The following is a 21,373-nucleotide window of genomic DNA, read 5'->3' on the forward strand; positions in this document are numbered from 1 at the left end:
AAAGTTTCTGCACCAAAATAAACTTACTTTTAATTTCATGCTACATGAACTTTTTGAAGTTCCTGTACATTCGAGTGTTCTTGCTGCATGAGCTGCAGCTGATATAATTTTGAACAGGCAAATTACTCACCATATTTCACAAACTCATTAGTACCTCAGTAATGCACACCCACCTCAAGCTTCCCTAACCCAGCCTAAACGAGTTTGTACTTTCTCTGAATGCCAAAACACTCTCGTCACTCACATGGCAATGAGCGTGTATTAATGAGCATGTTGAAGGGGCGCTTAGCTCTATGTTTTGGATTATCTATATCTGGTTCTTTCCCCACTGATAGTGTTTGCTTCTTCAGGACAGGGAGCACGTTGGCAAACTCTCTAATATCCGTCTTCAACCAGCCTGATGCTTACGGAATAGCCTACCCCACTGCTCCTGTGGGAGGCACATGGAAATACCAAGACAAAACACACTTGAGACAGTCGAGGAACACAAGGAAGCAAAGATAAAGAACTACAACTGTATGTAAAACAATGACAGTCTGCATAGGAAAGGACAGGAAAACAACCCTCAAGTCTCAAGGCAGCTATCTCTTTTTGCAAGGGGGGTGGATGACAGTCAAGGTTCCTACGTTAAGAAACCCACCGAGTAATACAATATTGGTAAAACGTCCACAGCTTTGAGGTCAGTTCGCCCCAACCTCTCAAAGCCTCAGAAAGCCCACGAAGGCCTAATGGAAGAAAGCAAACAGTGAGGATTTGGAAACACCCGCTTAGTCTTGACAGAGTAGCCTGTAACCATGAAGCTTTCCATAGGCATCCGATGGCTTGGATGTAACTTAACAGCCCCAGAAATCTGAACTAAACAACAGGTTTGACGTGCTACTCTTACTACACAAGATAATTTATAGCATTCAATTGTATTAAGTACTTTGTACTGTTGATATGATGCAAATAGGTTTTGATGTCAAAAATACACCGACATCTTTTTTTTTTTTTTGAAAGAATTACAGAGAAAGAGAGAGAGCTGAGCCAATCAGAAGCCAGGAAGCCAGAAGCTTCTTCCAGGTCTCCCACGTGGGTACAGGGGCCCAAGGACTTGGGCCATTCTCCACTGCTTTCCAAAGCACTTTAGTAAAGCACTGGATAGGAAGTGGAGTAGCCGGGACTCAAACTGGTGCCCATATGGGATGCCAGTCCTGCAGGCAGGGCTTTAACCCACTACGCCACAAAACCAGCACCATCTACATCTAAATCACTCAAAATTTAAAAAATTAACCTAATGATTCATGAATTGCTTATTCCTATTTTTTTAAGTGGCTCAGGGGGTCCGGCATTGTGGTGTAACGGGCTAAGCCACCACCTGCAACATGAGCATCCCATATGGGCGCCGGTTCGTGTCTCAGCTGCTTCATGTCCGATCCAACTCTGTGCTAATGGCTTGGGAAAAGCAGTGGAAGATGGCCCAAGTGTCTGAGCCCCTGCCATCCTTGGGAGACCCAAATAAAGCTCCTGGCTCCTGGCTTTGGCTAGGCCCATCCTTGGCTGTTGCAGCCATCTGGGGTCTGAACCAGCAGATGGTAGATCTCTCTCTCTCTCTCTCTTTAACTCTTTCAAATAAATAAATACATCTTTAAAAAATAAAAAAAATTTTAAAAAAATGAAATGGCACAGGGGATTGTGTGATTCCTAAGGAAAACCTTAATTTGATTTTATAATCTCAGGGAAAAAACAGGGACAAAATATAGAAAGAATACCTTCAAGAATAATTCAGTGCTACCTCCCATATAAATTATTGATAGGTTAATGGAATCAAAGAGAAAATATTAATCAATCATTGTGAAAATTTTACCCTCAATAACTATCCAGCCCTTTTTTTGTCCTGGGACAGACGTTATGACCTAGCGCTGCCTGAGACGCTGGCATCCCATATGGACACCGGTTCATGTCCTGACTGCTCCACTTCCTATCCAGCTCTCTGCTATGGCCTGGAAAAAGCAGTGGAAGATGGCCCAAGCGCTTGGGCCCCCGCCACCCATGTGGGAGACCTGGATGAAGCTCCTGGCTTTGGCCTCGCCAAGCCCTGGCCATTTTGACTGTCTGGGGAGTGAACCAGCAGATAGAAGATCTCCCTCTCTCTCTCTAACTCTGCCTTTCAAACAAATAAGTCTTTCTTTAGCTTGGTCCAGACCTGGCTATTGTGGCCATTTTGGAGAGTGAACAAGCAGATGGATGACTGGTCTCTCTCTCTCTCTCTCTCTCCCTCTCTCTTTCTGCCTTTTAAGTAAGTAAATCTTTTTGGTTTGGTTTTTTTTTTAAGAATTGGCACTCTTACTAGCTCTGCTGCAATTCAAGGACTGGTGAAATTCTTTTGAAAAAAGCCAACGAATGGGGCCAGTGCTGTGGCGTAGTAAGTAAAGCTGCCACTTGCAGTGCCAGCATCCCATATGGGCACCAGTTCAAGACCCAGCTGCTCCACTTCCGATCCATCTCCCTGCTACGGACTGGGAAAGCAGTGGAAGATGGCCCAAGTCCTCAGGCCCCTGCACCCAGAGGAAACTCCTGGCTGCTGGCTTCTCATCAGCGCAGCTCTGGCTGTTGCAGCCATTTGAGGAGTAAACCAGTGGATGGAAGACCTCTCTCTCTCTCTCTTTTTTTTATTTATTTTTATTTATTTATTTATTTTTTGACAGGCAGAATGGATAGTGAGAGAGAGACAGAGAGAAAGGTCTTCCTTTACTGTTGGTTCACCCTCCAATGGCCGCTGCGGCCGGCGCATCTCGCTGATCCGAAGCCAGGAGCCAGGTGCTTCTCCTGGTCTCCCATGGGGTGCAGGGCCCAAGCATTTGGGCCATCCTCCACTGCCTTCCCGGGCCATAGCAGAGAGCTGGCCTGGAAGAGGGGCAACCGGGATAGAATCCGGCACCCCGACCGGGACTAGAACCCGGTGTGCCGGTGCCGCAAGGCGGAGGATTAGCCTGTTAAGCCACGGCGCCGGCCTACTCTCTCTCTCTTTCTCTGTCTGCCTCTGCCTCTGTGTAACTCTGCCTCTAATAAATAAATAAGCCTTAAAAAAAAAAAAAAAAAAAAAAGGAAAACTGACCAGGAAAAATTCCACAAAGACAATGGTACCACTACTTATTTTAATATATTCATACTAAGAGTAAGAAATATGTAAAAAGTAGTGTCTTAACTAACATAATAAATTTAAATGACCAGGTAAATATCTTTAATTATACCAGCACACTAAGCTGACCGCTCTTTGGAAAAAGTTTCTTTTAATTTTCTATGCTCTGCTGGTGATACAAAAGCAAAGTAAAATTTGAAGGAATGCTACTATTAGCTCAAAAGTTTCGACAGGATCTTTTAAATTTTTTGTTTAATTTATTTCAAGGGTAGACACACATGGGTGCACACACAGACACATGGGGGGTGGGGGGAATCTCCCATCTCCCAGTTCTCTCCCAAAGCCCAAACCAGGAGCTGCAAACTTAACCCAGGTCTCACCTGAGCGGCGGGCCCTGAGGCTGGGATTTCGCAGGAAGCTGATAGGGAACAGAGCCAGGGCTCAAACCCAGACACTCAGCTACGCGATGCAAGCGTCCCAGGCAGCACCTTAATGCAAACATCAATCCCGCCCTGAGAGGCAGGGTTTTCAATCTTCTTTTGGTCCAGTCAACGTGTCAAGAGGCAAAACTACCAGAGCTTAAAAACAACAAAAAACCACATGTACTCGTGAGTCCACAGCAGAATGGATGCTAATTCTGAACCCTTTTAAAGTCAATAAAGAACCTTATATTTTGCTTATAAAGCAATTTCACATTTTGCCAAAGACTAGAGTATTTGTCATTTTTTCTGACTCTAACTCTGATTTAAGTAGGACAAATACTTACTATTATTTCACAAATAAGGACCCCAAAGGTTAGAAGTTAAATATTTTACATGGTCTGTATAAATCTGACTCCAGGGAGAGATCTTCCACCCACTGGTTTACTTCCCAGGTGCCTGGACGAGGCAGGCCAAAGCCAGGAGCCAGTAGCTCTATCCAGATTTCTAACATGGGTGGCGGGAACCCAAGTACCATCATCCTCTGCCTCCCAGGCACATTAGAAGGAAGCCGGATGGAAAGCTTGAACTTGAACTTCAAGCCAGGACTTGAACCAGATACTGATGCCTGATGAGCACATCGCAAGCAGTGCTTTACAAGCTGGCCTAATGGGACCAGTTGTGGCATCGCCTTCAACGCCCAGCATCCCATGGGCCCCAGTTTGAGTCCCAGCTGTCCCACTTCCGATCCAGCTCCCTGTGAATCCACCTGGGAAAGCAGAAGATGCCCCAAGTACTTGGGTTCCTGCTACCCACACAGGAAATCCAGATGGAGTTCCAGACCCCTGGTTTCAGCTTGGTCCAGCCCCAGCTGTTGTAGCCATTTGGGGAGTTAACCAGCAGATGGAAGATCTCTCAACCTCATTCTCTCTCTCTCTCTCTCTCTAACTCTGCCTTTCAAATAAATATTTTTCTAAAATCTTAAAAAAAAAAAAAAAAAAAAACCTAGCTGGCCCCAACAACCCCCGCCCCGACTCCTCCACACGCTGTATCACATCACGCTGCAACAGTTTTATGCTTTCTTTTCAAATTGCTTCTTGATGACTAAAGCCTAGTCAAGAAAATCTGAAAATAATACAGTGGAACATATAATGGGGTATCATGATCTTTAAAACACGAAGTATCACTAATTATCATACACTATACAATTTATCTAGCTAGAATGATGAACCAGTAAGCTTTGCCAAAATGAGGCTGCAGCTCAGGAAAACCTATATTGAAGGTTAAGTGAATCCAATTTTAATGTGTAAGCATGGGGCCAGCATTATAGTTTAGCAGGTTAAGCCTCAGTCTTAGACTCCAATATCCAATATGAGCAATGGTTTGACCTAGCTGCTCCACTTCCAATCCAACCCTCTGCTATGGCCTGGGAAAGCAGTAGAAGATGGTCCAAGTGCTTGGGCCCCTGCACCTGCGTGGGAGACCTGGAAGAAGCTCCTGGCTCCTGGCTTCGGATCGACGCAGCTCTGGCCACTGCAGTCATCTGGGGAGTGAACCAGCAGACGGAAGACCTCTCTCTCTCTCTCTCCCTCTCTACCTACTCTCTAACTCTGCCTTTCAAATAAATAATCTTAAAAAAAAAAAAAAAAAAAAAAAAAAGTCCGGTGCTGTGGTGCAGTGGGTAAAGGCAAAGCCTGCAACCCTGGCATCCCCTATGGGTACTGATTCAGGTCCTGACTGCTCCATTTCTGACCCACTCCCTGCTAATGGCCTGGGAAGGGCACCAGAGGATGGCCCAAGTGCTTGGGCTGGATGAAACTCCTGGCTCCTGGCTCCTGGCTCCAGTTGGCCCAGTTCCAGCTGTTGCAGCCATCTGAGCAGTGAACCAGCAGAAGGAAGATCTCTGTCTCTCCCGTTCTCTGTGGCTCTACATTTCAAATAAATAAAATAAAATCTTTAAAACATAATAAAAATTTGAGAGTTAAATAAGATCATTTCTGGGGCGGATGTTTGGCATGGTGGTTAAGACACTGCTTGGGATGCCCACATCCCCATTATCCCAATGCCTGACTTCAGTCCTGGCTCCCGTTTTGGTCCAGCTCCCTGCAGAGTGAACCCTGGAGGCAGCAGTACTTGGGTCCCTGCTATCCACAGGGGATGCCAGAGTGAGGTACGGTCTCCTGGCTTTGGCCTGGCCTCGCTGACTGCTGCCAGCATCTGGGGAGTGAACCAGCAGATAGGCGATCTCTGTCCCATTCTGCCTTTCAAATAAATAAGTATTGTTTAAAAATCACTTCTATATCATTCCTGTCAATCACTAAAGTTTATTTTAAAACTAAACTAGGCAACTTGACTAGTGAATTCAATGTGAGCATTTAAGTAAACTAACTTACATCTGGGTTACTGGAGATGATTAAAAAAAATTGAGGCCGGTGCCACCGCTCAATAGGCTAATCCTCCGCTTGCGGCGCTAGCACACAGGGTTCTAGTCCCGGTTGCCCCTCTTCCTGTCCAGCTCTCTGCTGTGGCCCGGGAGTGCAGTGGAGGATGGCCCAGGTCCTTGGGCCCTGCACCCCATGGGAGACCAGGAAAAGCACCTGGCTCCTGGCTTCGGATCAGCGCGGTGCGCCGGCCACAGTGGCCATTGGAGGGTGAGCCAGCAGTAAAGGAAGACCTTTCTCTCTGTCTCTCACTGTCCACTCTGTCAAAAAAAAAAAAAAAAAAATTGAAGATCAAGAAAACTCCTGGCCAGTACCTCGGCTCACTAGGCTAATCCTCCACCCCGGGTTCTAGTCCCGGTTGGGGCACTAGTTCTGTCCCGGTTGCTCCTCTTCCAGTCCAGCTCTCTGCTATGGCCCGGGAAGGCAGTGGAGGATGGCCCAAGTGCTTGGGCCCAGCACCCGCATGGGAGACCAGGGGAAGCACCTGGCTCCTGGCTTCGGATTGGCGCAGCACCGCCCATAGCAGCCATTTGGGGGGTGAACCAACGGAAGGAAGACCTTTCTCTCTGTCTCTCTCTCATACTGTCTAACTCTGCCTGTCAAAAAAAAAAAAAAAAAAAAAAAAAAAAAAAGAAAGAAAAAAAGAAAAACAAAACTCCTAATAAGCCCCACTATACACACAAAAAAATAAAGTTGTGGCCATACCACATCCTCATCCCAGTTAGGTGGCAGACTGCTCACACTGGGCTTGCCAACGAGACGAACCCAAACTAGTTTTGTAGTTAACTGGACACCCATTCTGTGGGAATAAAAGCACCAGAGTAAAGAGGTTTAAATTTTTTATTTTTCCTTTTAGAGTTGTTTATGAAGGATTCCCTAATGTCCCACATAGAAGCACCTGGGAATCTGAGACCTAAATCTGACTCCTGGCTCCACCTTCCTGCTAACGCAGACCCTGGAAGTCAGTAGGTTTCGGCTCAAGAAACAGAGCTCCTGCCACCCACATGGGAGACCCAGATTCAGATCCTGGCTCCCAGCTTTAGCTGCCCCAGCCCTGGCTGCTGCAGGCATCTGGGGAGTGAAGCAATAGATGGAAGCTCTTTGTCCCTCAGTAAGTTTTTAATTAGAAGGAAAAAGTTTGTTTCTGGAAATACCTTTTTTTTTTTTTTTTTTTTTTTTTTTGCTGTCTCCACTTTGCCATGCATGAGAATATCATACAGGACCCATGGTCAAAAAGTCTAAAGTCCTGGCTGGCTACCTGCTCAAATATAGAAGACTGGAGTCACTGCATTATTTACAGCCAGTGCACCCAGGCTCCATCAGGGTAAGGGATGTGAGGCTTTTGCTGCGAACCTGCTAACAACTCAGGTCTGGTGCCAGCCTGGAAAGGAGTTTGTATACTAGGGTTGTGTTGAGACACCTGGATGACGGTGGAGAGTGGCTGCAAACTAAGCGCTGAGGGCACCTTGTTAAGCAGGGGTTAGATCCGTCCCCGTGGCAGCAGACTGTGAGCATGCCAGATCACCCGCTGGGCACACAGCGAGGCTGACTGCGTGGTGACATGAGACGTCCCATCCGTGGAATGTGAGGAAAGGTAAGGACAGTCACTGCCAGACGTCCTCCATGCTGGCCCTTCCTACAGCGTGCTAAAACCACAGAGCAGTACTGATAGATCAGAGTCGGATGCCTAGCTGGCGCTGGGATCTTTTTCATACATGATCTTATTCCAACATATCTGTACTGTTGCAGCTGGCGACAAACCCAACTCAGCCAGGTCCCACCTCCTGGAAATGATGCCAGCCAGCCAGGGATGAGAGACAGGGTTGGTGGTCTCCTTCAGAAGACATGACAAGAAACTGCAGTCGGGGGGTCCGGAGGGGACTAGCACTCACATTCCCAGTGAGGCGGGACCATCAGTGCAGCTCCCTGTGAAGCCTACGGCATGATCTGAGGAGCACAGGGACTTGGTCTCTGAATGTCTGAATGGTTTCCTTATAATCAACTCCCATCACCCCAGGTCACGCTTAAACAGAACCCATGACCACATGGAGGGGAATTACAGGAAGCCACCGAACAAACAGTGGTCTCTCTCCCCAGGCAGGGTGGGGAACCTTCTTACTGCCAAGGGCTATGTGGATATTTATAACATCCTTTCCGGGCCATACAAAATTAACATCTGAAAAATTAGTCTGCAATAGATTTATTAATCAAACACTTCTGCACTCACAGGGAATACTGTCCTGAATCTCGGGCAAGCAGACGCAGGAACCAGAGGCCTCAAAGGTCCAGTCCTACAAACCCATGGGGACTGCTTTAAAAAAAATCTCACCACAGGACTGGCACTGTGGTGTAGCAGGTAAAGTCACCACCTGCGATGCCAGCACCCCATATGGGCACCTGTCCGTGTCCTGGCTGCTCCACTTTGGATCCAGCTCCCTGCTAATGGCCTGGGAAAAGGAGTGGAAGACGCCCCGAGTGTTCGGGTCCCTGCCACTCAACACAAGAGACCCACATGAAGCTCCTGGCTCCTGTCTGGCCCAGCCCTGGGCCTCATGGCCTTCTGGGGAGTAAAACAGCAGATGGACAATCTCTCCCTCTCTTAACTCTTTTGAATAATAAATCTTAAAAAAAAAACAACACCACTACCTCCCCCACCAAAATCCACAGATGCTCAAATCCCTTACATTAAATGGTGTATCTGCACAGAGCCTAGGCACAGCCCCCTGCATACCTCAATCTTCCGATATCCAACACCACGTAAACGCTATCTTACCCGATATTGCTCAAGGAACAATGACAAGAAAACAAGTCTGTACACGATTAGTACAGACAACGGTTTTTTTCTTAAATAATTGTTGCTGGATGCCATGGACACAGAACCAAATAATGGAGAGCCTCGGCTGTATTTCATCTAAGCGGTAGTAGGCTCCATGTGAGTTTTATTCTGTGGAGTAAGTTCAAATGATAGTTTAGGAAAAGAATTTGAAGAGCAGAGGCCAGTGCTGTGGCGCAGGTTAACGCCCCGGCCTGCGGTGCCGGCATCCCAGACGGGCGCCGGTTCGAGTCCTGGCTGCTCCACTTCCAATCCAGCTCTCTGCTGTGGCCTGGGAAAGCAGTAGAAGATGGCCCAAGTCCTTGGGCCCCTGCACCCACGTGGGATACCCGCATGCAGATCCTGGCTTCCGTCTGGCCCAGCCCTGGCCATCGGGGCCGTGAACCTGCAGATGGAAGACCTGCCCGTCTGCCATTCAAGTAAATAAGTTAACTAAGAAAAAAAAAATATTTAAGAAGCAGAAACGGCTGTCTGGGGTTCACGCGCAGCCACATTTTATAGCTGTTACCTCGCTGGATCCGCCAAGTAATCAACTTTGGTGTGGTCTCCACTGGGTTTCAGTGGAGGCTGAACAACTCGCTTCTTAACTCGGATGTCTACGAGGTCAGCCTACCTCGCTAAGTGAATTAACTGACTTCCAGACAGCGCGCACGGGCGTTCCAAATGACGTCGGGTTAGGAAAGAAGCCGGCAGCAGCGTTTTACAAGTTGTCAGCTTTTAATTTCACGTCGGCCTAGGCAGCGCGGGGCGAGCTGAAGGGGGAGCGCCCGGACCCGCCCGAGTCCACGGGGGCCGCGCCCGCCGGCGCACCACACGCTGTCACCACAGGGGCGGCCGCTCACACACCCTGTCCCGTTCCCCAAGGGAAAACCTGCCTTCCGCCGCGACTGCGGGCCGCGCGGGAACCCCGCACCAACGCCGCCCGCCACGCGGGAACCGCGCGGCAGCTCCGACCCCGCCGCACCGCGTGCCCGCTCCTCCCGGCGCCTCCGGTTCCCGCCTTCCGGACTCAACCCACCCGGACGCCGGAGACGGAGCTGCCCACCCCGGAAAGGTCGCCCAGCCCGGCCCGGACCTGCAAAATGTACCTCAGCAGCAAGCTCCCACTCGGAGCTGAGGGAAACGCGAGATCTGCTCGGGGTTACAGCCGACGACCGGAACTCCGCCCTCTGTCGCTCTGATTGGGTAAACGCGCAAAGGAAGCTACAGAGGATTGGTCAGCAGCAGAGAGGCGGGCCATAACCCGGAAGAAGCGATAGATGCGGGCCGCTAGGAAATTGCCCGCCGCCGGCCTGCACCTATGCCACACAGATGCCACACAGCACCGCCTCCTGCGTGACGTAACGAGTTTCAACCACCCTATTGGTTGCGAAGACTTACGCCATCTGGAGCGCGGCCAATAAGAGAGCAGGAAGAAACCCGGTCCCGCGCCTGCGCCGCTTGAATACCTAAGGCGGTTATAGGAGCCAGCGCTGGCGCGGAGCAGACTGGTAGAGGCTTGTGAGGGTGACAGTAATGCGAAAGAACCAGGCCCTACGGCAACTACGAATGCTGGGTGTGGGAACACGATGGGACTCGTCCTCCACCCCTCCCTGCGGTGACCGGAAGTGGTTCGTCAGTTCTGTGACTGTCATTGGATGAAAAGTAATCAATTAGGAGGTGTCGCCGCCTCAGCCCCAGGGCACTCTGGGAGTTGTAGTCCGGACGCTCTACTGCTCTAGCTGTCGCGGGAGCAGCGGCGGCGGCGGCCTTCCCCACTGTAACCCACACTGACGTTGGTTCTGCGCAGGATGTGTTCCGTTCTGCTTGCGCTTTCGCTCATCGGCGCCGTTAAAAACAGAAGCAGGGAAAATGGGAGGATTTCGCTTCTGTTCACGCAGGGTTAGTGTTGGTCCCCGCTGGCTTCGCCGGGTGTCCTCACTGCGGCCGTTCACTAAAGCTTATTTTTTTCCCTAACATTCTGTCTAAGACGCTGGCTGGCCCCACGCGACGGCCTGGGACGCGCCCGTGGGCGGGTGGGACCGCCTGGGGCAGAGCCTGAAGAACAGGCTCGAGTCCCAGCAGGTGCACGGGGAGCGCGCCGGGTACAGCGCGGCGTGGACGCTGTGCCTTGTGTTGAATCGCGAGCTCCTGGGACTTCCGTGAGCCCACGCAGGAACATTTCATCGGTGTTGTGTCTACGGGAACTAAAAATCAACTTACAGATACCCGAGACTTTCTGAGTAGACTTTTCTCTTGTGACGAATTTTAATTATTTTCCTGCTCAACAGGTAGTTCAAAGTGTAGGAAAAGCCTGACTTGGGGTATAGAATAGTTCTACATTTCCAGACCGAAAACTACACCTTGAGGATTGAAGCTAAGCAAAAACTGCTTTTGTGACTGATGTTTGCATTTTTGTTTTAAAAATTCATTTTTTTCAGTGATTCGAGTGTCTTGTTTCTCGGTGATGAAAGGCTTCTTGTTGTTTGTGAGTGGAACGTGGTGGATTTGTTTCCAGTAAATGAAAACTGCAATTAGCTGTACTCACCACTGTATTTCGACTTTTAATATTACGTATCTTGTACTAAGTGAAAGGAGTGGATATGGCAAAGACCACCCTGAGCCAAAGATGCAGGTTTCAATGCTTTGTTAGGTAGCTTTTTTTTTTTAATTTATTTATTTATTGGGAAGTCAGAGTTACACAGAGAGAGGAGTGGCAGACAGAGAGAGAGATATCTTCCATCTGCTGGTTCACTTCCCAGTTGGCTGCAACGGCAGGAGCTGCGCCCATCCAAAGCCAGGAGCCAGGAGCTTCTTCAGGGTCTCCCATGTGGGTTCAGGGGCCCAAGCACTTGGGCCATCTGCTACTGCTTTCCCAAGCCATAGCAGAGAGCTGGATTGAAAATGGAGCAGCTGGGACTCCAACCCACGCCCATATGAGATGTCGGCACTGCAGGCGGCGGCTTTACCCGCTATGCCACAGTGCCAGCCCCTTGTTAGTATTTTAATATTTTCCTCTTGCCACCATGTTTTCCCCTCCTGTTGCAATTCGGGAGCCCATCTGGCCTGCAGATGTCATATGGCTAAGAGTAAAAGCCATTGAGAACTCCTGCGGTGATTACTGTTAGGTAGGAAGTCAGTTATGAGCTTATGTGTGTGTAACAGGCCTAAGAAGACATCTATGTCCAGCATATGCATCTGCATCTCAAAGTCATCCCCATAATGTTTCAGGGGCAGCCTGGCCCTCGCATCCTGCCCTGCCCCCTTCTACCTGATAACCTGCCAGGTGGGGGTCCCCGCCCCTTCTGCCTGACAATCTTCCACAATCTCCCAGGGGCAGCCCAGTATCTGCATCTCAAACACCCTGCTCCCTTCCTCCAGACTGATAACATTTGCATCCCTAAAGTCCTTTGTTTCAGACCTTCAAGAGAAGTTTTTCTATTTACATCCAAAAAGCCCTTTGTTCCAAGAGGAGCAGAGGTGGGGAAGCAAGACCCATCTCCTTAAAAACCCCCAGCCTCAACTGAACTGCACGCTCAGCCCTCTGCCTCTCTGCTGAGCCACCCGCCTGGCCTGGTCAGGTGTAATCTCTCACCTCCACTCCTTCCTCCTCCCCAGTCTCTCAGGCTCTGTCAGGAGAGGTGCCCATCCGTCCTTACATACGTCCCTTCCCTAATAAACCTTGCTGTTTTACCTCCCACTACTCTCTCTCATGCCTGAATTCTTTCTTGTGCGAAGACAAGAACCCTGCAATTTCTCCGGTAACGATTACCACGTTCAGCTGAGTGGTAAATGAGCTGAGTGACGGAACCGTGGGCACGTCTGGCTCTATTTCAAGTGCTCGCTCAGCAGACTGAAAAGTCCCCCAAAGCGTCCTATTTTAAAAATATTTTGTTAGTGAAAATTTAAAAACAGGAATTGAAACAGGCACTGTCGCTGCCTTTGACAGTGTGAGCCCTTGAATCACTTTGTCCCCATGGTTGGGCAGCGGCTGAGGGGGACCCCTGAGATGCAGTGTATCAGGATCCCTACTGGGGACCGGTGTGGTGGTGCAGCAGGCCCCCCTCCCCTGCAGGGCGGCGGCTGCTCCGGTGCTGAGCGAGCTCCCTGCTCCTGTGCCTAGGAAGGCAGCAGGAATTGGGCCAGGTACTTGGTCGCCTGACACCCATGTAAGAGACCATGGCGTGGTCCCTGGCTTCTGGCTTTCTTTGACCCCGACCTTTCTGTTGTGGCCCTTCGGGAACTGAACCAGTGATGAAACAGATCTCTCTGTCTCTTCCCCTGGAAGGTATTTCTCTCTGTCTCTCTTTCTCTGAAAAAAAAGAGAAAAAAGAAAACAAAATTTTGGAGAAAACATATCTACTTGGAGCTGCAATACCATCATCCCAAATGGGCTCCAGTTCAAGCCCTGGCTGCTCCACTTCTGATCCAGCTCCCTGCGTATGTGCCTGGGAAAGCAGCAGAGGAAGATGGCCCTAGTCCTTGAGCCAGAGCTGAGCCAATCCGAAGCCAGGAGCCAGGCGCTTCTTCCAGGTCTCCTACATGGGTACAGGAGCCCAAGCACTTGGGCCATCTTCCACTGCTTTCCCAGGCCACAGCAGAGAGCTGGATGGGAAGTGGAGCAGCCGGGACTCAAACCGGCGCCCATATGGGATGCTGGCACTATAGGCCGTGGCTTTACCCGCTACAGCACATCGCCTGCCCCGGCAGGTATCTTTCCGCACTGGTCATCATGAGTGAAAATGGAGAAGGCAGAGGAGCTGAAGCAGTCCCATCCCCCAGGCCTGGCAGTGAAGGAGCTGAAGTGGACCCAAGAAACCACTTTGAATTGCATTATGATTTTTAAATTAAAAAAAAAAAAAAAAGCATATGCAACTATAAATTTTTTATATAAATGTAAAGGTAATTTTTAAAATATTTTATTTATTTATTTGAGAGGTAGTTACAGACAATGAGAGTAAGAGACAGAGAGAAATGTCTTCTGTCCACTGGTTCACTCCCCAGATGGCTGCAATGTCCAGAGCTGGGCAGGCCTAAGCCAGGAGCCAGGCACTTCTTCTGGGTCTCCCACGTGGGTGTAGGGGCCCAAGGACTTGGGCCATTTTCTACTGCTTCCCCAGGCCACAGCAGAGAGCTGGATTGAAAGAGGGACAGCCGGGACTAGAACCGGCACCCATATGGGATGCCGGCGCCACAGGCGGTGGATTAACCTACTGCGCCACGGTGCCGGCCCCAGTAATTTTTTTTTTTTTTTTGACAGGCAGAGTGAACAGTGAGAGAGAGAGAGAAAGGTCTTACTTTTTGCCGTTGGTTCACCCTCCAATGGCCGCTGCGGCCGGCGCATCTCACTGATCCGAAGCCAGGAGCCAGGTGCTTCTCCTGGTCTCCCATGCGGGTGCAGGGCCCAAGCACTTGGGCCATCCTCCACTGCCTTCCTGGGCCATAGCAGAGAGCTGGCCTGGAAGAGGGGCAACCAGGACAGAATCCGGAGCCCCAACCGGGACTAGAACCCGGTGTGCTAGCGCCACAAGGCAGAGGATTAGCCTGTTGAGCCACGGTGCTGGCCCCCAGTAATTTTTTTATAATAGGTAAATTGGTTCTCAGTGGAAGACTCTATATTTCAGGAGATATAACAGTTACATGTCTGCCCTAAAAATTTAAAAATGATAGCCTTAATTTTTAAAATGCAAAATTTGAATATTCCAATTCTTAAATAATTCTTTGCTAAATGCCTTGAATGGTTTACTGTGCCTTGCCTTAGTCTTTTTAAAAAGTGACATAAGGGCTGGTGTTGTGGCATAGTGGGTCAAGCAGCCACCTGTGACACTAGCATGCTGTATGGGTGCCGGTTCGAGTCCCAGCTGCTCCACTTTTGATCCATGTCCCTGCTAATGGCCTGGGAAAAGCAGCGGAAGATGGCCCAAGTACGTGGGACGCTGCTACCCACATGGGAGACTTGGATGAAGCTCCTGGCCCTGGCCATTGTAGTCAGCTAGGGAATAAACCACTAGTTAGAAAATTCTCTCTGTCTCTCTCTTTCCCTCTCTGTTTCTGTAACTCTGGCTTTAAAATCAATAAATCTTTAAAGGTAATATATAAATAAATAAAAAGTGACATAATAAAATTGCAAATATTTTAGGCTACCATGTGATATTTCAATACATGTATACAGTGTGTAATGTTAAAATCAGAGTAAATATTTCTACTCAAATGTGTTTCTTTGTGGTAAAGACACTCAAAATCCTTCTCACTTCTAAAAGCACGCAGTACAGGGGCCAGCGTTATGGCACAGCAAAGAAAGGTGCTGCCCGTGATGCCAGCATCCCATATGGGCACCTGTTCACATCCCAGCTACTCCACTTCCTGTCCAGCTCCCTGCTAAGGACCTGGGAAAAGCAGCCAAAGATAGCCCAAGTGTTTGGGCCCCTGCCACTCAAATCCTGGCTCCTGGCTTCAGTCCGGCCTAGCCCCGGCTATTGCAGCCATCTGAAGAATAAACAGTGGATGGAAGATTCTCTCTCTCTCTCTCTCTCTCTCTCTCCCTCCCTCCCTCCCTCCCTCCCTCTTCACCTCTCTCTCCCTCTCCCTCTCTCTCTTCCTCTCTTTCTGTAACTCTGACCTTCAAAATAAATAATTCTTTAAAACACACAAGCACACACATATACACACACACAAACATAAGTATATTTTGTATAGTCGCCCTACTCTGCCTTAGAACACTGGAACATATTTCTCCCACTTGACCATAGCATTCATGCCTTTGACCTCATGATGTTCCTAATCTAGGCCGCAGACAGGTGCATGGGCTGCTTTTGAAAAGCCCCAAGATGCAGTGGCCACAGTTCACATTGGCCAAGCCATCATGTCCATCGGCACCAAGCTGCAGAACAAGCAACGTGGGTTGAGGCCCTACGCCTGAAGGTTAGCAGTGCTGCAGCCTCTTGGTTCCACTGTTCCTGTCCCAGGCATCCCGACTCCACCAGTTCTGGCCACGCCCTCAGTTCCACATCTCAAAGGAGTGGGGCTTTACCAAGTAGAATGCAGGTGAATTTCAAGACAGGTGGCTGAGAAGCAGCTCGGGCCTGAAAACGGCGGGATTGAATCATCCCCAGTGGCGATCCTGTAGACAAGTGGCAAGCCCTTCACTCCTGAGGGCTTCCACTATTCCCCCCTCTCTCTCTCTCTCTCTCTCTCTTTTTTTTTTTTTTTTTAACAGAGTGGATGGTGAGAAAGAGAGACAGAGAGAAAGGTCTTCCTTTTTCCTTTTTGCCGTTGGTTCACCCTCCAATGGCCGCTGCGGCCGGTGTATCTCGCTGATCCGAAGCCAGGAGCCAGGTGCTTCTCCTGGTCTCCAATGCGGGTGCAGGGCCCAAGGACTTGGGCCATCCTCCACTGCCTTCCCGGGCCACAGCAGAGAGCTGGACTGGAAGGAGCGACCAGGACAGAATTTGGCACCCCAACCAGGACTAGAACCCGGTGTGTCAGCGCCGCAGGTGGAGGATTAGCCTGTTAAGCCACGGCGCCGGCCATTCCCCCCCTCTCTTGAATCATCAGTAATAAATCTTGATTGCTGTTGAAACAAAAGCTGTTAGATTGCTCAGATGAAGGAGATCCTCTAATATTTCTCTTTCTGTGCCTGGCCTATTTCACTTGGCACAGTGACTTCCGGTTTCATCCAGGCTGTGGCAAATGACAGAACTTCATCCTGTTTACGACTGCGTGTATTCCGTGGTGTGTGTATCCCACATTGCGCGTGCATCAGTTCCGGAATGCTTAGGTTGCCTCCAGTTCTTGGCTCTTCTGAACAGTGCCACAGCACACGGGAGTGCAGGTCTCTCCTTGACAAACTGCTTTCAGTTCCTTTGGATATATTTATACCCAATGGTAGGATTTCTGGTTCTTACGGTAGTTCTATTTTTAATTTTTTGAGATACCTCCCTACTCTCCGTTGTGGCTGTGCTGTTTACATTCCCACAGACTGTGTATGTGTTCCTTTTTGTCCATATCCTGACCAGTACTTCTTATCTTTTGTCTTTTTGGTAATAGCCACTTACCTGGAGTAAGATGCTATCTCATTGTTGAGTGTTTTATTTTTAAAGATTTATTAATTTTATTTGAAAGTCAGAAGTACACGGAGTGCAGGGGCCCAAAGGCTTGGGCCATCTTCTACTGCTTGCCTGGGCCATAGCAGAGAGCCAGATCAGAAGTGGAGCAGCCAGGACCCGAACCGGTGTCCATATGAGATGCCGGCACTGCAGGTGGCAGTTTTACCCACTATGCCACAATGCCGGCCCTTGGGTGTTTTTTATTCTTTTTTGTTTTGTTTTTTAAAGATTACCTGGAGATAGGATCTTCATCCACTATCCATGGGCTTACTCCCAAAATGGCCACAACAGCCAGGTCTGGGCCAGGCCAAAGCCATTAGCCAGGAGCTCCAACCTACTCTCCCACATGGGTGGCAGGGGTCCAAGTACCTGGGTCAGCTTCCACTGCCTTCCCAGGTGAATTAGCAGGAAACTGGATGGCAAACAGAGCAGCTGGAATTCACACGGGCACCCTGAAAAGGGATAAAAACATTGCTTGTCACTTAACCTGCTGTGCCCCAACACCGGCAACCTCCTTATGGTTTTGATTTGCATTTCTCTGATGAACAGTGACATTCAGCATTTTTGCATAGACCTGTTGGCCACTTATAGTCATCTTTCAAGAAATCTGTTTGTCTATTGCCTATTTTTAAATCCAATTTTTTTTGCTATTGTTCGGATTCTTCATGTACTCTGGATACTAAGCCCTTGTCAGGCGGATAATTTGCAAATATTTTCTCCCATTGTAAAAGTTGTCTCTACGCCCCATTGATTGTATCTTTTTCTGTGCACATAAATTTTTTTTTTCATTGAGAACTATGTGATCAGAAAACAAAGAAATCTGGAGGGCAATGGTTTAGAACATGACAACTGCAGTTTAGAATAAAAATCTTGCAGGCAGGAGCATTTGGCCTTGTGATGAAAACCCGCTTGGGATGCCTCCATCCTGTATCATAGTGCGTGGTCCAGGTGCCAGCTCTAACTCCTCATCACGGCTTCCTGCAGATCACACCCAGGGAGGCAGCAGGGATGTCTCTCGGTGTTAAGTTCTAAGCTGAACCCCACCTGGGAGACCTGAATTCAGTTCTTGGCTTCTGGCTTCCACCTGCCTCAACCGTGGCTGTCGCAACTGTAAAGTGAACCAGCCAGTGGGAATCTCTGCCTTTCAAACGCATTTTAAAACTTCATAAAATCGAATAAAAATCTTGGGGAGAGAAGTAAAAGGAAAAAAACATGTTTTTATATGCATCTAACAGGAAACTAAATGAAATGACGTCTTAAGTCAAAAATTAGGAAAGAGAGTCAAATTTAACTTATCACAAAGAGCTTATCATAAAGATAGTTTTAGGAAATAGTTAAGTTGCAATATGAAAAGTTCAAGTTTTCATTTAGGAACCTATCATTTAAAATTATCTATACCCCCACTCGTAAAAGTGTCTCAAATATTTATCTTCACTGCTATTAAAATCCTATCCAAATTACACATGAGAACCACCCCAAGTTCTCATGCTCAATCACCATATCAGGGCTCAACTGGAGACACAGAACCTGGAGGAGATATACAAGGGTACTTCAGATAATGTGGGAACAAATGGAGCTAAAAGATAAGTGTATTGGGGCAAGTGGGTTAAGTCACCATCTACACTGCCAGCATCCCATATGGGCATCGGTTCAAGTCCTAGCTGCTCCACTTCCAATCCAGCTCCCTGCCAGTGTGCCCGGGGAAGGCAGTGGAAGATGTCCCAAATGCTTGAGGCCCTGTCACCCATGTTGGAGACAGATGAAGCTCCTGGCTTCAGCCTGGCCCAGCCACAGCCATAGCAGCCATTTGAAGAGCAAACCAGCAGATGGAAGATTTCTCTCTCTCTCTGTAACTGTGCCTTTCAAAGAAAGAAAGAAATTTTTTTTTTGACAGGCAGAGTGGATAGTGAGAGAGAGAGATAGAAAGGTCTTCCTTTTTGCTGTTGGTTCACCCCCCAAATGGCTGCTGCAGCTGGCGCGCTGCGCTGATCCGAAGCCAGGAGCCAGGTGCTTCTCCTGGTCTCCCATGGGGTGCAGGGTCCAAGCACTTGGGCCATCCTCCACTGCACTCCCTGGCCACAGCAGAGAGCTGGCCTGGAAGAGGGGCAACCGGGATAGAATCCGGCATCCCAACCGGGACTAGAACCCGGTGTGCTGGCGCCGCAAGGTGGAGGATTAGCCTGTTGAGCCACAGCGCCGGCCAAAGAAAGAAATCTTTAAAAAGTAAAAAAAAAAGATAAGCTTATTTTGGTTCTAAAGAATTTAAATTCTTGCATGGTTTTAATAATCTGGATTTTGGGGGCCAGTGTCATGACACAGCAAGTTAAGCTGCTTCTTGCAATGCTGGCATCCCATATTAGAGTGCCGGTTCAAGTCCCAGCTGCCCCACTTCTGATCCAGCTTCCTGCTCATGCACTCAGGAAGGCAGAGGAAAATGGCCCCCACATTCCTGGGCCCCTACCACCCAAGTAGGAAATCAGGATGACATTCCTGGCTCATGGCTTTGGCCTGGTCCAGACCTAGTTGTGTTGTTTAAGGCCATTTAGGGAATGAAGTAGCAGATGGAAAAATCTCTCTGTGTGTCTCCCTCTATGTGTGTGTATGTGTGTCTGTGTGTGTGACTTCCAAATAAATACATTTTTTTGAATAAATAAAATTTTTAAAATTAAAAAAACAGCATTGTGGTGCAATGAGCTAAGCTGCAACCTACAATTCCATGTTAGAGCACAGGTTCAAGTCCTGGCTGCTCCACTTCTGACCCAGCTCCTGCTCATTCACCTGGGAAAGCAGTGGAGGATGGCCCAAGTGCTTGGGTCCCTGCCACCCATGTGGGAGATCTTGGGGGAAGCACTGGGCTCCTGGCTTGGTCCTGGAGCAGCCCCAATCATTGAGGTCATGTGAATCAGTGGATGGAAGATCCATCTCTCTCTCTTTCCCACCACCACCTCTCTCTCTGCCGCTACTTCAAATAAATCTTCAAAAAAATTTTTTAAATAATATTTTTTTATTTTTTATTTATTTAGCTTCATTTTATTTGAAAGGCAGAAAGACAGAGACAGAAATCCTCCACCTGCTGTTTTACTCCCCGCATGTCCACATCAGCCAGGGGTGAGCCAGGCCAAAGTAGGCTCCAGGAACTCAGCCCGGTCTCCAACGTGAATGCCCAATCATGGGAGCCATCACTGCTGTCTCCCAGGACCAGTGCTAGTAGGGTGTGGAATCAGGAGCCCAGCTAGGTATTAAACCTGGCCACTTTGATATGGAATATAGGTTGTTTTTTGTTTTTGTTTTTGTTTTCAAATTTGAAAGGCACAGTTACAGAGAGGCAGACTCAGAGAGAGACAGAGAGAGAGGTCTTCCATCCACTGGTTCACTCCCCAGATGGTTACAATGGCCAGAGCTGGGCCGATCTGAAGCCAGGAGCCAGGAGCTTCTTCCAGGTCTCCCACATGGGTGCAGGAGCCCAAGGACTTGGGCTGTTTTCCACTGCTTTCCCAGGCCATAGCAGAGAGCTGGATTGGAAATGGAGGAGCCAGGGCTCGAACCGGCATCCATATGGGATGCCGGCACTGCAGGCAGTGGCTTTACCAGCTATGCCACAGCACCAGCCTCAAGAACACAGGTATCTTAACTGCTAGGCCAAACATCTGTCCCTTATGATACACATTTTTAATGAACTTTTTAAAGACCCATTTTATATTAAGGATTTTTTAGTGATTTTTTTTAAAGAAATTTACTTTTTATAATTGTGAGCACTTACTAGAAAGTCTGAACACTGGCGATCAAGCCGTCTGCTCGAATTGTCCGACATGATCTGGCACTACAGTCCAAGGCAGAATCTGTGGCTTATTTATTAGTTTGTTTTATTTGCAAGTCAGAGTTACAGAGAGAGAGAGTGAGATCTTCCAGCTGCTGAGTCACTCCCTAGATGACCACGATGACCAGCACTGCGCCAGTCCAAAACCAGGAGCTTCATCCAGGTTTCCCACCTGAGTGGCACGGGCCCAAGCACTTGGGCCGTGTTCCATTGCTTTCCCTAGCAGGGAGCTGGATGGGAAGTGGAACAGCCAGGAAGTGGCCTGGAACCGGCACCCATATGAGATGCTGGCATTGCAGGTGGAGGCTTTACCCGCTTCACCCCACAAGGCAGAATTTCAAGAGAAACATGTTTGACTCTTAAGGTCATTTAGCTGGTTGACTGAGGCCCGCCCAGCTTAGCAGGATCATCAGCTTTGCTCGAAGTTTACTGTTATGAAGGGTACTCACACCTGCAGGATGTGGTCCCAGCCACACACACACACACACACTCACACACACACTCACACACAAACTTCAGATCATTCACTGAAGACTGGAGTTTGAGGCTTGGAAGTCATTCAGGGAACCAGAGTTGACATTTAGTTTGGTATGAGTGGCAGTGGATTAAGCATACGGCATCTACAAACCAATCCCAGGTTACTCTCTCTGATAAAGTT

The 21,373-nt window shown here is 48.7% G+C and overlaps 1 protein-coding gene across 4 annotated transcripts in view; it reads right to left on the reverse strand.

Annotated features, from left to right (window-relative positions):
* Positions 1-17,347, reverse strand: part of WDR89 (WD repeat domain 89) — a 56,154-nt gene extending 38,807 nt beyond the window's left edge. The window contains exons 1-2 of one of the 4 annotated variants that reach the window (XR_009864823.1): positions 9,903-10,098; positions 8,495-9,199 (exon numbers count right to left, since the gene is read on the reverse strand). The gene's annotated coding sequence lies outside the window, so the exon portion shown is untranslated. Of the gene's footprint in view, positions 1-8,494; positions 9,200-9,889; positions 10,099-17,267 lie in introns of those variants that run through there. The other 3 variants (XM_062181600.1, XM_062181598.1, XM_062181599.1) reach the window with 3 other exon arrangements.
* Between the last annotated feature and the right edge of the window lie 4,026 nt (positions 17,348-21,373).

The sequence above is a fragment of the Lepus europaeus genome, chromosome 22 (genome assembly GCF_033115175.1).
Source record: "Lepus europaeus isolate LE1 chromosome 22, mLepTim1.pri, whole genome shotgun sequence".
Taxonomy (NCBI): Eukaryota; Metazoa; Chordata; class Mammalia; order Lagomorpha; family Leporidae; genus Lepus; species Lepus europaeus.